Below are 16463 nucleotides of genomic sequence, written 5' to 3' on the forward strand. Positions count from 1 at the left end.
CATCGATGGATGAATGGATAAATAAGATGTGGTATATATATGTAAATATATATATATATATATATATATATATATATATATATATATATATTGGAATATTACTCGGCAATCAAAAAGAATGAAATCTTGCCTTTTGCAACTACATGGATGGAACCAGAGGGTATTGTGCTAAGCGAAATTAGTCAGAGAAGGACAAATATCATATGACTTCACTCATATGAGGACTTTAAGGGAAGGGAAGCAAAAATAATATAAAAACAGAGAGGAGAACAAAAACTTAAGAGACTCTTAAATATGGAGAACAAACAGAGGGCTGCTGGAGGGGTTGTGGAGGGGGGATGGGCTAAATGGGTAAGGCGCACTAAGGAATCTACTCCTGAAATCATTGTTGCACTATATGCTAACTAACTTGGATGTAAATTTAAAAAATAAATTACATAATTTTTAAAAATTAAAAATATGTAAAAGTAAAAGATATATTGGGACAAATAGGGAAAACAGAAGGGAAGAGCAGTTATTTTAATTGTAGAAAAGTAGAATTTAATATAAAAAAGTTTCATGTGTATAAAGAGGATCAGTTTATAGTGATAAAAATATTCTAGGTAAAGATGTAATTAGCATGAGCCTTGGTTCTTGGAAGGCCATGGCATCATGTTTTAAAAACAAAACAAAACAAAACAAAAAAAAAAAACAGCTACCTAAATCTCCCTCTGGAAGAAGAGAAAACCTCTTGACTGAGAGACAATATGATACTGGTCCTCCACTGTCTGACCTTCAGCTCTAAGATTTGTGATCTTGCCAATCCAAGGGGACAGCCTGCCTCTAGAGCGCCATGTCCCCAACCTCAGCGTGCATAGGAATCAGCTGCAGACCTGGTGAAATGCAGGTTCCACACAGCAGCTGTGAGATGGATCTGAGAACTGGGTTTCTAACAAGCCCCCAGTGTCTGCTGCTGCTGCAGGGTCAGGGCAAAGCCGACCAGGGCCAAGATTACGCTTGACACACCAGGTCCTCCCAGAAGATGCCGGGAATGAGAACAAGGTAAGGGATGAGTTGGTGGAAACAGATGAATGATCATTTTCCATCTTACATTTAGGAAATCAAGAGATGTTGCTTCATTCATGCTATGAATAATTAGAAAAATGTGACTTCAAGTTTTTAGGCCTTAAAAGGAATCATTAGTGGGCTAAAATAGGTGGTTATCATATGAAGTACCAGGGAAAGAAAAATGAAAAATGAAGCTAAGGCAATAACTTAAAAAAAGCCAAGGTAGCATGTAAAAAATGAAAAAAGTAGGATGACAAAAGGAAACCCAAATAGTCTGTTATGACTACAGATAAATGAGAGAAATAGTTACTAATCACAAAAAAAAAAAAATATGTCTTGGTCTGGGAACTTCCTTGAGAGATTGTCCCCACTGTCTGATTGTTCCCAACCATACGATTTTAGTGGGACTGCCAGTTACCAAGTAAGATTACAAGCTAGCTCTCACAACAAAAGCCAAATAAATACAATGAAAAGGCAACCTCCCGAATGAAAGAAAATATTTGCAAATCATGTATCTGATAAGGGGTTAATATCCAAAATATATAAAGAACTCATACAACTCAATAACAAAAAGACAGATCCAATTTTTAAAAATGGCCAGAGGATTTGAATAGACATTTTTCCAAAGAAGACATACAGATGGCCGACAGGCACATGAAAAGATGCTCAACATCACTTAACATCAGGGAAATACAAATCAAAACCACAATGAGCTGTCACCTCACATCTGTTAGAATGACGGCTATCAAAAAGACAAGAGACAACAGGTGTTGGCGAGGATATGGAGAAAAGCACAACCCTCTTGCACTGTTAGTGGGAATATAAAATGGTGCCGCCACTGTGGAAAACAGTATGGAGGTTCCTCAAAAAATGTAAAAAAGAACTAACATATGATCTCGCAATTCTACTTCTGTGTATTCGAAGAAACAAAAACGCTAACTCAAAAAGGTATGTGTACCTCCATGTTCACTACGGCATTATTTACAATGGCCAGATATGGAAACAACCTAAGTGCCCGTTGATAGGTAAACAGATAAAGAAACTGTGGTATATATATTATGGGATGTTACTCAACCATAAAAAAATGAAGACATCTTACAATTTTTGGACGACATGGGTGGACCTCAAGGGCATTATGCTACATGAAATAAGTCAGAGAAATACAAACACCATATGATCTCACTTATATGTGCAATCTCAAGAAACTAAAACAAAACAAAACAAAAAACAAGTTCATAGATACAAAGAACAGATTGGTGATTGCCAGAGGTTGGGTGTTGGGGGTGGGAGAAATGGGTGAAAGTGGTCAAAAGGTACACACTTCCAGTCGTAAAACAAAGAAGTCATGGGGGATGTTATGTACAGCATGGTGACTGTAGTTAACAATATTTTGTTGGTATTTAGAAGTTGCTAAGACAGTAGGTATTAAAAGCACTCATCACAGGAAAACAATGTTTGTAACTATATGTGGTGACAGATGTTAATTAGGCTAGTTGTAGGGATCATTTTGCAATTTATATAATCACCAAATCATTACAGTATACACCCGAAACTAACATTGTATGTCAATTATATCTCAATTTCTAAACATTTAACTCTCTTCCACAAGTTTATCTTCTTCCCCCCACCATCTTTATGATACAGTCATGTCACTATTTTGGTCAGATCCATAATCAGCTGTTACACTACTGTGATCACACCAGTCTTGTTTGTCGCGAATCACACATCTACGGTTACATTTCTTTCTTTAGACAACCTGTCTTAGCATTGATCATTGTCTTTCCTGTGGTTTACTTGATTTGTATATACTTACTATTTTTTTTCAAATGCTTCAAGATCTAGCAAATGAATGTTGTTTTCCAAATGTTCAGAACATCAGGTAACCCATCAATTTTCTTTTTCTGTAGACTTTGGTCCTTCCACCCTCCATCTTTCTGCTCCAATCTGGTGACCTGAGACATTGTTACTCCTCTCTCAGGTTTACCCTCTTTTTCCCTAGCTGTGTGTCTTATTTTCCTCATCATTTTTATAGTGCACACGTTCCAGTAGTTTCCTGGAAGTGTATGAAAGGTGTAGTTTTAGTCCTTATTATCTGGAAATCCTTCCATCACACTTGATTATTAGTTTGGCTATGTTGAAAATAATGTCCATTCAGAATTTTGAGGTCACGTCTCTGTGGCCTCCCAAGTTCTTACCTTGCTTTGAACATCTTGATGCCATTGGGGTTTTCAGCCATTTGCCTGTGGCCTCTATCTCCCAACCTCTGAAAGCTTTCTGGATACTCTCCACATGGTGACGTCAAATTTCATGTTGATATGCACTCATGCAGCTATGTGTTCATTCATTGTCCTGGGAAATTTCCATTTAGAGTCATAGGTCTTTCAACACTAGAAACTTTTGACTCCCCCAAAACTTAACTATTAATAGTCTATGGTTGCCTGGGAGCCTTAGTGATAGCATAAACAGGTGATTAACACATATTTTATATGCTATGCGTATTATATACTGAATTCTTACAATAAAGTAAGCTAGGGGAAATGTCGTTAAGAAAATCATAAGGAAGAGAAAGTATATTTATAGTACTGTACTGTATTTATTGAAAAAAATCTGCATATAAGTGGATCCATGTAGTCGTGTTGTTCAAAGGTCAACTGCACTTCCCTTTGTATGCCCTGTGCTATAGCCAAAGCAGATGTGCTATAAAACTTCTTATCCCGTACCTTTGCTTTCTTTCAAGAATGCCCACTCTCCCATCCCCAAATGCCTCAATGATAAGGGACCTTCAAAGCCCAGCTCTAATAGAATTGTTCTATGGAACCTCTTCTGTTTCTCCTCTCCTTGCCTACCCTAAACTCCAGCCCTCTCCCCACCCCACCTTCCCTCCACCACAGAACTTTCTATCTTCCTTTCTTGCAGTCACTTAGAACATAATGTTAGAAAGTAACATATTCCCAACAGCATCTAATGGGCTTGCTAGTACATAGTCGATACATCAAAATATTGGCAAAATTAATTTAATCAGGTACATAACTGCCGTCCACACTAAAATTTGTATAGGTGTCATAATCAAAACTGCGAAGTGGCCATTTAGGCTTGTCACCATAATGTATATAATACGAAAACTATTGTGTAAGAATCCCTAATATGAAGCAGCGAATAAAGAGTATAATGACATAATGCTTTGCATCGGCTAGGGAAATTATTTAAGTGGAGAGATCAATTTTTTGTTTATTCATCTTACATTCTTTCAGGTGATTCTTTTTGTTTATGAGTAGTAACGTACATTTGTGAGATGGTCTACTAGAAGGCAAGGTGACTCCAGAGGCTGAAGAATTACAGAAATATCACAGATCTACAAATAGACACCACATAGGACAGTGGCCTCATTAGGAGAGCTCTAATGAGTTGAGGTCACCCAGCTATAAAGGATAAACATGCACAGACACAGCCAAAGCCACTTAACATTCAAGCAACAATAACATTTGACAAAGCAAAATACTCTTGTTAAAGAATACTCAATGGGAAAAAAATATACCAGTTAAGGATAAAGCATGAGAGTTCATATCACAACACAAAAAATGGTCTTGAGAATTGTATTTAATTAGAAAGGAGCAAGCACAAGTGAAATGCATTACTCTTTATTTGTGATCTAATAATTTTTACTTATATACATCGAAATTTTCCAGGTAAATTATTTTTAAAGCGATAACCATAAAAAAGTAATGGTTTTTAATTTAAGAAGGAAATAGCTAATTTCTTCTGAAAATATGGAAAAGGGGCCCATTAGGATTATTTTGGTTACAAAATGCAAAAAAAAAAAAATTCAAATTGTCAGTCAGGTTTGCTTAATAATTTACATAACTGAACAACGCAGAGATGAGTGTCAATCCCAGGAAGGTTTAATCTGGTGGCTCACCATTGTCACCCTCTGCTTTGTTTCATGCAAGGTCATTTAAAGCTGGCTCCCTTTTAGCCTCCAAATGTGCCCAGTAGATCCTGGGACTACATGCTTACTTACTTACACCTGTAAAAAGACAAAGTGTCATTGTCCCTGACTCTCCAGAAAAAGTAAAAGTTAAAGATTCGCTGTGAATATCCCATCGAGGGGCACATGCTCAGCCTTGAACTGTGGTCAAGGGGGATGGGATATCCTGGATTAACCTAGGTCATGCAAGCTGCCCATAGTACAGGTTAGAGGAAAGGAGAAGGGTCAGTTTCCCCAAAGAACATGAATTCCACGTCAGATACATTTACTGAGCACCTAATATCTCTCAGGCCCCTAGCAGTTCTGTTATGCAGTTATGCAGAACCATGGGGCTAACTGCCGTTGGTCTGTGAATAGAAGTGTGTGCTCCCTCCAAACTAAGCTTTTTGGAGACAATGCATGGCCCTCTATCTCTCTTCATGCCCAGTGTTAACCTGAATTGGATGTCTACTGGGCATATGAGATTCTCCTTTTCTCTGCCAAGCCAGTGAGACTTTGGGGTTAATCTGTTCCTGCAGCACACCTAACTTACACTGACCAATTCAGATTCCCAAATGAGAATCCATAGCTATGGAGGGAAACGGAATCTGGAATCTTATAGCTTAAAACATCCATTTTCTGAGGAAGTCACCTCCATCTTGTTAACTTTCAGTAGCTGTTGCTAAAGACCACCTTCCTCTGTCCTTTTCGAGAATTAGCATGGCCACTGGAAAGGCCATGAACATGGCCTTTGCTTCTGCTGCTCTCTGTACCATTTTGTGCAATTTAGTCCAACTCGTTGAGCTTATGAGATGAATCTGCATCTCCAAAATAAGGAATTTAATACATACCTCAGAGAGTTGTGATCATTATGAGGTTGTGTGGAAAGCAGGCTTCTAACAAGTGGTAAGTGTTGTGTTGAATACGAGCAATCATGGTGGGATTATAATACCCAACTCTCGGATGGTCACTGTTCTTTCCTCCTTCCTCTCTACCCATTTCTCTCACACTTAACCTGTCAGTTACCATCTTTAATTCCCCATTTAAGAAGTCATAATATAAAGCTGATGTCACTCTACAAAATTTCCTGTACAGAAATAACGTGTTCATAGATGCAGGGTGATAGCTCTCTGAGGCAGGGGTTAGACAACCCCAGAAATATTTGAACAGTTAGCTGGTCACTCACCAGAGGAAAGATTCTTTCTGAACCTGTAATGGGGAGTGGAAATTGGGCCCAGCCCTGTTTGAGTAGGGAAGATGAATGAGAGAAATGGAAAACAAAAATGAGAGAGGTAGCAGAGGTGATGGAAATGGAGCGTATAGCTGTCCATGCCAACAAACAAAAAACAAAAAACAAAAAACAAACCAAAAAAAAACCCACAGTCGAATGAAAGGGATAAAGAGCTAAAAATAGAAATAGTACATTTTAAAACTGAATTCATCACGTATTGGCTGTCCTCAATTTTCCATATGATGTGATGGTTAAGAGCAGAGTCTCTGAAGTCAGACCATTTGGTCCAAATCCTAACTCTGCCACTTACCAGCTTTTAGACAAGTTAACCATGTTGAGGCTCAGTTTTTGAAATTGGCAGAAGAATGGTACCCAACTTATGGGTTATTTCAGTGATTAAATGAGTGAATACATTTCAAGCTCTTAGCAGAGCGCCTAGTGTAAGTTTAATAGTTACCATCACCATCATCATCATTACCATCATCATTGTCTGTCTTGATAAGGGCAAGAGTTTTTACTTGCCAAGGCTAAAATTTCATCTGCAAGTCTTCATCCTTCCATGTAGGGCTGAATTCTAGTCGAAGTATAGTCCCACTACAGAGTGTTGCTTGCTGGCTCAGAAGATGCCAGAAAACTAAGCTCCACCATGACCCTTAAGAACAAGCTGCTTGAGCTCAGGACCCAGCAGGTATCTAGTCTCATTGCCCAAAGTCCATGTTAAAGTCTGTGTTTGCTGTGCAGCTCTGAACCTCTCTCCTGAACAGGTTCCAAGTCTGGCTTCATTTCCACCAGGACTTGGTGAGATGCTGGGAGGAAGTTGGGTCTAACCACTCTGAGCACAGGCCTTGAGCTCATGCAAAGCAGACTCCAGCTTGCGATTAACTAGCTGTATGGTTTTGGCAAATTAATTATTTCATTTCCTCCAGGGGATTATAAAACCTACTGCCCAGAAATGATGTAAGGATTAACAAATCATATAAGTAGAGTGTTTAGCACAGTGCCAAATCAAGATGATAGAACAAATTATTATTTTCACCTTCATGGTGGCCCTTCATGGTCATATCTCTGCAGACTTCCTAACTTTGGGTCATTGAAAAGTTAATAGATTTGAATTCTATAACTCTCATCCAAGTTATAATAAAAATGTTAAACGGAAAATGAATTAGATCAAGTATAGACCTTGGTGGTATTGCAGTGGGACCAAAATCATCAGGGCATATTGCTTGGATTCAGTTGTTCACACAAGAAAAAAAAAAAAAAAAAAAAGAAAGAAAGAAAAAAGAAAAAAAAAAGCCTAATTCTTCAACCATGCCTGCCTGTACCTTGTCTACAAGGGTGGTCTTGCCAGGGGCACCCATATGGCTCAGTTGGTTAGGCTTCCAACTCTTGATTTCGGCTCAGGTCATGATCCCTCAGGACTGGGTCCAGCATCAGTCTCTGTGCTGAGCATGGAGTCTGCTCGGGATTCTCTTTCCCTCTGCCTCTCTCCCTGCTCATACTCTCTCTCTCTTTTTAAAACAAAACAACAACAAAAATCAAAAAGGGAAAAACAAGGGAGGTCTTGCCAGATGTCTCGCTGATATAGTCCTGTTATGATCTCTGTCGTAAGAATACATGAAATAAGCTTGGCCTGATATTATAGAGAACTCCCCCTGGCTCATAGTGATCACTGCTAGTTTCTTGGGAGCTCTCAAATAATCTGCTTGAATAATCGACCCCAGAACTGTACCAGATATTGATGCCAAGCTCAGCAGGGGGTAGCTCTGCAAATTCCTGCTTTGGGGTGGAGACTGCAGCTCCTCCTTAGAAATGGGTATGTTTATCTGCCTTCTGTTTGGTGCTACGGCTCTCAGCGTGCCAGTGTTGTGGAAAGTCTATGTATGTTTTGTCCTTCCTCATAGTCTGCTGCATCCACTGCCTTAAAGCTGGGTAAATTTAGAAACCCTCCCTCCACCAGAGGAGGGGAATGTAACAGGAATTCTCAGAGGTAGTGCCTGCTTGTCATAGCAGATTGTGACTTGGTCTTATTCGGAGAATGGAGTCAGCGTTGGCCAACACCTTCCCTTGGTCATAATTCCATCTGTCACCTGCTCCTTCAGGCTGAACTGAGCCAGCAGGGGAGCAAGGTTCAAATAGCCAAACGATGCACTGCTTTCTGACAAAGCAGGGTATTGGGAAGTTTAGTCTTTGCCGCCATTGGAGGTGTTGAGTATGTGTGAAAGCAGGCACAGAGCCAACCTTGGCCACAGCAAGAAGGTGCAGTGAGCAGGATTACGTCATTATTCAGCTTCTTTTATGTCTACAGAATTGTGAGTGTAAGGTTGATCATGCTAGTGACTCTACTGTTAAGTCCATTTAAGTAATGAATACTTTCATTTATTTTCAAAACAATTATTTTCTATCTTTAAGTATTTAAGGGAAAGAAAAGCCAAACACTCTCACCAAATACTAAATTGTGCGCTGTGGTCCTAAAGTCATAATATATTCTTACCAATTGAAAAGTGAAAAAATTGGGGCGCCTGGGTGGCGCAGTCGGTTAAGCGTCCGACTTCAGCCAGGTCATGATCTCGCGGTCCGTGGGTTCGAGCCCCGCGTCGGGCTCTGGGCTGATGGCTCAGAGCCTGGAGCCTGTTTCCGATTCTGTGTCTCCCTCTCTCTCTGCCCCTCCCCCGTTCATGCTCTGTCTCTCTCTGTCCCAAAAATAAATAAATGTTGAAAAAAAAAATTAAAAAAAAAAAAAAAGTGAAAAAATTAATCACTTGTAATGACAAAACTTTGATAGAAAATAAAGATAATTCCTTTCTGTATGGGATAGAGAAAAATTGATGCTTTTTATGTACAGAATGCTTACTGGAAAACAATGAATTAAAGACAAAATTGTAACCCTTATGTAGGCTTCCTGGATGTTCATAATAGCTGACCTAAGTCTCTGATGCTTAATTATCCAGGAATATGAGAAATCCGGCCATATCATATTTATTTAGCAATTGAGTTCTGTTACTTTTAATTAGTTGATTTTTTTTATTTTAGAGAGAGAGCTTGAGCTGGGGAGAGGGGCAGAGGGAGAGAGAGAAAGAGAGAGAGAGAGAGAGAGAGAGAGAGAGAGCGCGCCTTAAGCAGGCTCCCTGCTGAGCATGGAACCCATTGCAGGGCTCTATCCCAGGACTCCAGGATCATGACCTGAACTGAAATCAAGAGTAGAACATTCAACTGACTGAGTCACCCAGGTACCCCTTTCTTCCTTTTTTTTTTATTTGAGAGAGAGAGAGAGAGGGAGCACACGTGCAAATGAGCAGGGGAGAGGGACAGAGGAAGAAAGAGAAAATTGAGTTCTGTTTTGGAAGAGGAAAAATTTCTACAATTTTGAAACCTACACTTAGTTTGAAAACACACTGTGAATTCGTTATACTCTGTAAATTAATGAATTAGATGATTAGCGCCCCTTGACCGGAAAAATTTATATCCATTTAAATCTAATTCAAGTAATATATTAGGCCAAACAAGCTTAAATATTTATAAAATATTTTAACTCCAAAAAATTACTTCAGATACATGAAGACATCTGTAATAGGCAAATTCCTAGAGACAGAAAGTAGATGAGAGGTCACCAGGGGCTGGAGAGGAGAAGATCGGAGAGTTTCTGCAGAATGGGTATAGAGTTTGGAAATAGAAACTTGAAAAAGTTTTGGGAACAGATAGTGATGATAATTGCACAACATTGTGAATGTTATTAATGACACAGAACTGTATACTTAAAAATGGTCAAATGACCCTTTATATTGTACACATTTTATATAATAAAAATAATCATTTAAGATATCAAAATAAATGAGAATGATCCAAAAACTAAAATGTCCGCCCTCAGCATTATAATACTGTACTTTCTTTCAGAAATCCTGGCCTCTGTCATATGACCAAAAATAAATATCAGAAAGCTAAGATCAATTTAGCAATGTTTGTGGTAATATAATTACTTACAGACACCAACTGAATTCACTCAAAAACAATAGAACCAATAAGAGAATTCAGTAAGTTAGCCAGTAAATAAATATATGAAAATAATATGTTTTATGTATGTGTTCTCAATAATTTCCAGAATGCATTTTGGGATAATATGCTCTTACACAAATGGTAACAAAGTATAAAATTGCTTTGAGTAAACCTAACAAATTATGTGGAATCTAAATGAAAAATATCATAAAGCTTTTCTGAGGAGCTTAAATACAACAAGGAAAACTGAAGAGAAACATGTTTTTAATGGAAAGATTCAGTAGTAAAGATGATAATTTCCCCCAAAATTAGTCTCTAAATTTATTGAATAAAAATTTCAATAAATTTTTATTGAAATTATCAGTCTTAAGCATGTTTTTTAACCTGACCAAATTATGTTAAAGTTTGCCTCAAGATATAAATGGTTAAGAGTAATCAAGAAAATACTTGGAAAGAATAAGGAGAGAGTTCCATATTCCACTATATTAATATATACAAAGTTATGACCATGAAGAATAATATTTTTAGGTAAATATGCAAAGTATACTGACATTTTTAAGCAGTATTAAAAATTATGTTTTTTAATGGAATAAAACCCTATGTCTGTATACACCTATGGAAAATATCATCTCTACCGCAGTGGAGTATATAATTCTGTTCTACACAATGAGAACATAGTAAAAATATGCTTTATAAGCTACTTTTTTATTCACCTGTATCTTATAAACACTTTCCTATTTTTAAAAAATATTTTTCTATTAGATGACTTGAGTAACTATACTTTTCCATTATGTAGGTACACCTGACTTTATTTAATCCATTGTTTTTGAAACAATTGGATTGTTTCTAGTTATAAATAATACTATCCTTCACATCCTTCCCTATCACTCTTTCTGCACTGTTGCATACTTTAGACCAAATGCCCAGAAGTGAAATTGCTGGGGTTAATTATAAGCACACAGTAGTCCCCATCCTGCCCCCCCACCCCACACACGCACTTGTATTCATGGTTTCGCTTTCCATGGTTTCAGTTTCCTGTAGTCAGCTGCGGTCTAGAGACAGATGATCCTTCTCTGGCATATGTCAGAAGGTCGGTAGTTGCCTAATGCTGTGTCACAATGCCTACGTCATTCACCTCACTCGATCTCATCATGTAGGCATTTTCTCATCTCACATCATCACAAGAAGAGTGAGTATAGTACAATAAGATATTTAGAGAGGGACAGAGACCACATTCACATAACTTTTACTATGGTATATTGTTATAATTGTTCTATTAGTTATAATTTTTAATTTCTTACTGTACCAAATTTATAAATTAAACTTTATGATAAGAATGTACACATAGAAAAAAACATGGCATATGTGAGCTTTGGTACTATCTGCTGTTTCAAGCATTTACTGGCGGGGGGTCTCGGAACATATCCCCCACAGATAGGGGGGAACTACTATATTGCTATAGAAAGGTTGTGATGGCTTGTAATGTGGTATCTATGAGAGTGCCTCTTTTCCCAAACCAGTGTCCACACTGAGTATTAACTCTTCAAAACCTTTTTGTTACATGATACTCAAAATTATTAAGTAGTGTTTATCTTGATTACTAATGAAGTTGAACATTCTGGAATATTGTTTATTTGTTTTATTATTTTGTGTATTATCTATGCATATTCTTTGCCCATTTTTAATTAGCAAATTCTTTTATTGGTTTGTGATAGCTATTTGTATATCAGGGATATTAACATTTATAGCATATGTCAAAAATATTTTTTTAGATTTTATTGTTGGCTTTTGCATTTTGTTTGGTGTTTCCAGTTTTATTTTTTTTTCAACTTTTTTTTGGGGGGGGGACAGAGAGAGACAGAGCATGAATGGGGGAGGGGCAGAGAGAGAGGGAGACACAGAATCGGAAACAGGCTCCAGGCTCCGAGCCATCAGCCCAGAGCCTGACGCGGGACTCGAACTCACGGACCGCGAGATCGTGACCTGGCTGAAGTCGGACGCTTAACCGACTGCGCCACCCAGGCGCTCCTGGTGTTTCCAGTTTTAAAAGAAGAAGTAGAAATATTTCCATTTTTCCTGATTTCCCAGTAGTGAATCATATCTAATAGTAGAAAATGTTCAGACTTTGCACAGATTATGGCAATAATAGATTTTATGCTTGAGAAAAATCATACATGTAACTTATAACCATCTAAGATGAATAAGTTTTACCACTTTGACTTTAAATTATTTTTTTCCTTATTCTTCAGCAATTTCTATATATCTGGGAGCTCTGTCTTGTTGATTATTCTTGAAGGCAGTAAGCAGTACAATAGAAATCCAATTTTCTGAATAGAAAGGTTCCACTGGCTGATCTATAATGTCAGTAGATGTCTCATGTCAGACCCTTTTCAAAATCTTAAATCTTGAGTTCAAAGTTCTCACTTATGTCTTGACAATAGCTTTCAGGCCCATCAACACAAGAATAAACACATTCCTTCTCTTTCAAGCTACAGAATCATATTCTTTATATCTGTTAACATACTTTTTCAAAGAAAAAGAACTTTGTTTAAAAAAAAGCCGTCTTTTTTATTTAATTCCATTGGGATAGTAAGAACAAAAAGACTTCCAACTTAATGGTATATCTTAATTCCTCAAGAATGAGAAAGAAAAATAGAGGAACTGAAGTGGAAAGGGGCAGCATAAAAAGATCCCTCCTGGATGAAGTTAAGGGTCTTTTATAGTGCATACACTGCCTTTATTTCACAGTGACTACAGAGGTTTTAGAACTATTCCCTGGTCATTCAGTTCCATTTTAGATGCCATTAAGAGTAATGGTTCACACATATTACTTGTCAGTCATTGTCCATCCAATAACATGTATCACAACCATGTTAATTCAATCAAGGTTGCAGTAAAATGAAATAATTATTTCCTGATAGCTATTATTACTATCCATGGTGAAAGACACTATTAGTTTATTTCCAAGTGATCAGTTATCTATACATACAGGCATCAACTTAATTGTTACTCATATATATATAAAAACTTTACTCTTTAGTCAATATATTCTATATGGCAAACTCTAACATTGATAGTAAATGAGCATATCCCCGGCTGTGTTATTGAAAGCTTTGACATACACATTCTAAAAGAAGACCACTGTGATAAGCCAATATTCAGTAACCACTATGGCTACAAAAATCTTTTCTGCAGTCACCAGATGGGCTGGTGTCCATGGGCTGTACAGCATGGGCTGTACCCATGCACAGATAGCTCTCTCTTCTAACATCTTTAATAGATTCTCTTACTTGTGACTTCATCGTGTCAACAGAAAGGCTTTCTTGGTGAAGAACAAAATCTCCAAAATGGAATGAGAGTTGTATGCACTCATTTATACATTTATTTTGTATTTGAAAAACACAACACACCCATGTGGTTCTGTTTTGACGTCCAATCCTTCTTCACTAAACAGTTTATAAAACATTTATTCGGATGTGGCTATGAGTTTGTCTTAAGAAGTGGGGTGGGAGGGGCGCCTGGGTGGCTCAGTCAGTTAAGCGTCCGACTTCGGCTCAGGTCACAATCTCTCGGTCCGTGAGTTTGAGCCCCGAGTCAGGCTCTGGGCTGATGGCTCAGAGCCTGAAGCCTGCTTCCGATTCTGTGTCTCCCTCTCTCTCTGCCCCTCCCCCATTCATGCTCTGTCTCTCTCTGTCCCCAAAATAAATAAACAAAAAAAAAAAAAAATTAAAAAAAAAAAGTGGGGTGGGAGGTACGGATGAGTAGAGAGAAAAGGCAGAAACCCAGGATCTTAAACATCTGATTCCATTTGGTTGATATGGCAAGATGGGACCTAGTGAATCTTTTAGCCTGAGAAAAAGTGCTACGTTTATATATATCTACACACACCCACATGCTTCTTCCTACCACTTCTAAATGACCTTAAGGAAAATATGTACACAATGATGAAACTATTTAGAAGACAGTTTCTAAAATATCTGGAGTTTTTTCCCACATTGCTAAGTAGAACTTTATCCCTATGAGCTAGAGTCTATCTTGTACAAGGAGGACTCCTTTATCTAAGAGGAGAGGAGACATTTTCTAGCACGCTCTTTCCCCTTCTGGAATAAATACTCTTCACCTAAATAACATCCACTCAGCCCTAGAGTCTGTCCCTGGGTCTCGCAGTCTTCTTTCTCTCAACTGGGCTGGAGGCCCACTTTGAGTCACTGTTTAAATACCCAACTTTTTATGAATATTCATCAAACTTGTAGTATGTGTTCACTATCTTCTTCCATACTATATTATAAGATGCAAGTGAATGAGTGCCATATCTGTCTTACTCACTTCTCTATCTCCAGTTCCTAAATCAGTGACTGGCACATCCACATTCTCAATAAGTATTTGATGAATGAGGATTAAGTAAACTAATATATGCAAAGTGCTTTGCTTAACTCCTGGAATATGCAAATATTTGGTATATATTAGGTACTATTATATGAGCTATGACACAGCACTATGAAGTTCTGAACCTACACATGTTTAGCTTCATTGGCAGACTTTTTGAAAGAATGTTCAACATTTCTGCAGGTTCCTAGTTCTCTTTTGTTAAACTGAACTGGGTCTGTAGGCAGGGTTCAGTACCCATTTACCTAAAAAACAAGTTTTAGATTGCATAAAACCAGAAAAAGAACCCCCCACTACTGACTGTGAGATACTGTACCTTCCCTTCTCCTTTTCTATCTTCCCATAGTACTCTGACACTTTGCCTTTGAATATCTTATTACTACAACTTTTAGGGTAAATTATATCCTTCTATTTCTAGTTGTTTTCAGAATATGGAATGGCCTGCAGTGTGTCTAAATGCTGTGGTAATGAGCCATCATACGATCAAATCCCATAGTTATATTTAGATTCATTCCCTGAGTTAAAGCTGAGCATTCTCCATTCATCACGTTGTGTTTACAGACAGTCCTTAACTAAAAATTGTTTGATTTATGACTTTTTGACTTTAAGATGGTATTAAAGCCATAAGCTTTCAGTAGAAACAGAATTTTGAATTTTGATCTCTTCCTGAGCTACTGGTAGAATATTCTCTTATGATTCTGGGCAGTGGCAATGAGCCGCAGCTCTCCGTCAGCCATGTGAGGATAAACAACCAGTACACTCGCAGTTCTGTACCCACACAACCATTCTGTTTTTCACTTTCAGTAAGGTATATATTACATGAGATATTCAATCTAACACTTCATTATAAAATAGACTTCGTGTTAGATGATTTTGCCCAAGTGCAGGCTAATATAAGTGTTCTGAGCATGATTAACCTAGCCTACTAAGCTATGATGTTCAGTAGGGTATGTGTATTAAATGCATTTTTGACTTGCAACATTTTCAACTGGATTTATTGGGACATAACCCTATTATAACTTGAGGAACGTCTGTCCTTTTAAACCAAACCATAGTGTAGTCTGTACCATACCAGATGTTAGGGGCCATCCTACGGTGTTATTGCCCCGATACCCATTATATTGCTGGAGGCAATAAAGTTTCCACATCTGACTTTTTTAAACTTCCTAGTAATTCCAGAGGAAACGGCAGTGATACCTTGTATTCTTGGATTTTTAATTGATAATTCAGTTTGGTTCAAACTTACTCCAGGTGTGATCCTTGTGCCTGGCTAGTTTGTACTTTATTTTGTAGGAAAAGGGGTAGGGAGAGATTCTGGACTCTTTGACCAGATAGTGAGATGACCAAATATGCTCTAGGAAGGTTAATCCAGCAGCAGTGTGAAAAGACAGGTCGGGGCATTTGAGAAAGATGAAAAGAAGGGGTGTCTGGAAAGAGCCATGACAGTGCTCCAATAGAGGAGTTCCTAGGTCAAGAACCAGAGGATTAGAGGTGAGGATGGAGACCCAGGACCAGAGGAGAGGAGGTGAGGATGGGATGAGAACACAAATTCAAGAGCCATTGCAAAAACAGAACAAGATGGCTCTACAACATGAGGAGTGTGAGGAATGAGAAACAGCCTTTGACCCTGGAGGCTAGGAATCTGGTTGTATCATTATCAGTATGGGGAACAGAACAAAAATATAAAGTATGGAGACCACTTGTCTTTGGAACAAACTTAATTTGAGGTGCTAGAAGATCCAGGCTTTTGGAAATGTGAGCTGGAATTCAAGAATAATGTCAGGTCTGCATCACAGGTGTATTGACCGTGGCGTCATCCATTTTGGTAGCCTGGTTCCTTTGTCC

The 16463-nt window shown here is 38.0% G+C and overlaps 1 protein-coding gene and 1 long non-coding RNA gene across 2 annotated transcripts in view; one reads left to right on the plus strand and one right to left on the minus strand.

Annotated features, from left to right (window-relative positions):
• LOC147581357 (uncharacterized) overlaps window positions 1-3517 on the minus strand; it is a 34805-nt gene extending 31288 nt beyond the window's left edge. Inside the window, exon 1 of the long non-coding RNA XR_015251709.1 lies at window positions 3243-3517. This is a non-coding gene — a long non-coding RNA (uncharacterized LOC147581357). The remainder of the gene's footprint in view (window positions 1-3242) is intronic.
• The window catches only part of PACRG (parkin coregulated), a 509125-nt gene that overhangs the window by 280895 nt on the left and 211767 nt on the right, over window positions 1-16463 (plus strand). The window lies entirely within an intron of this gene.

This window comes from Puma concolor, chromosome B2, assembly GCF_028749965.1.
Source record: "Puma concolor isolate L17-30 chromosome B2, mPumCon1.1.hap2, whole genome shotgun sequence".
Classification (NCBI taxonomy): Eukaryota; Metazoa; Chordata; class Mammalia; order Carnivora; family Felidae; genus Puma; species Puma concolor.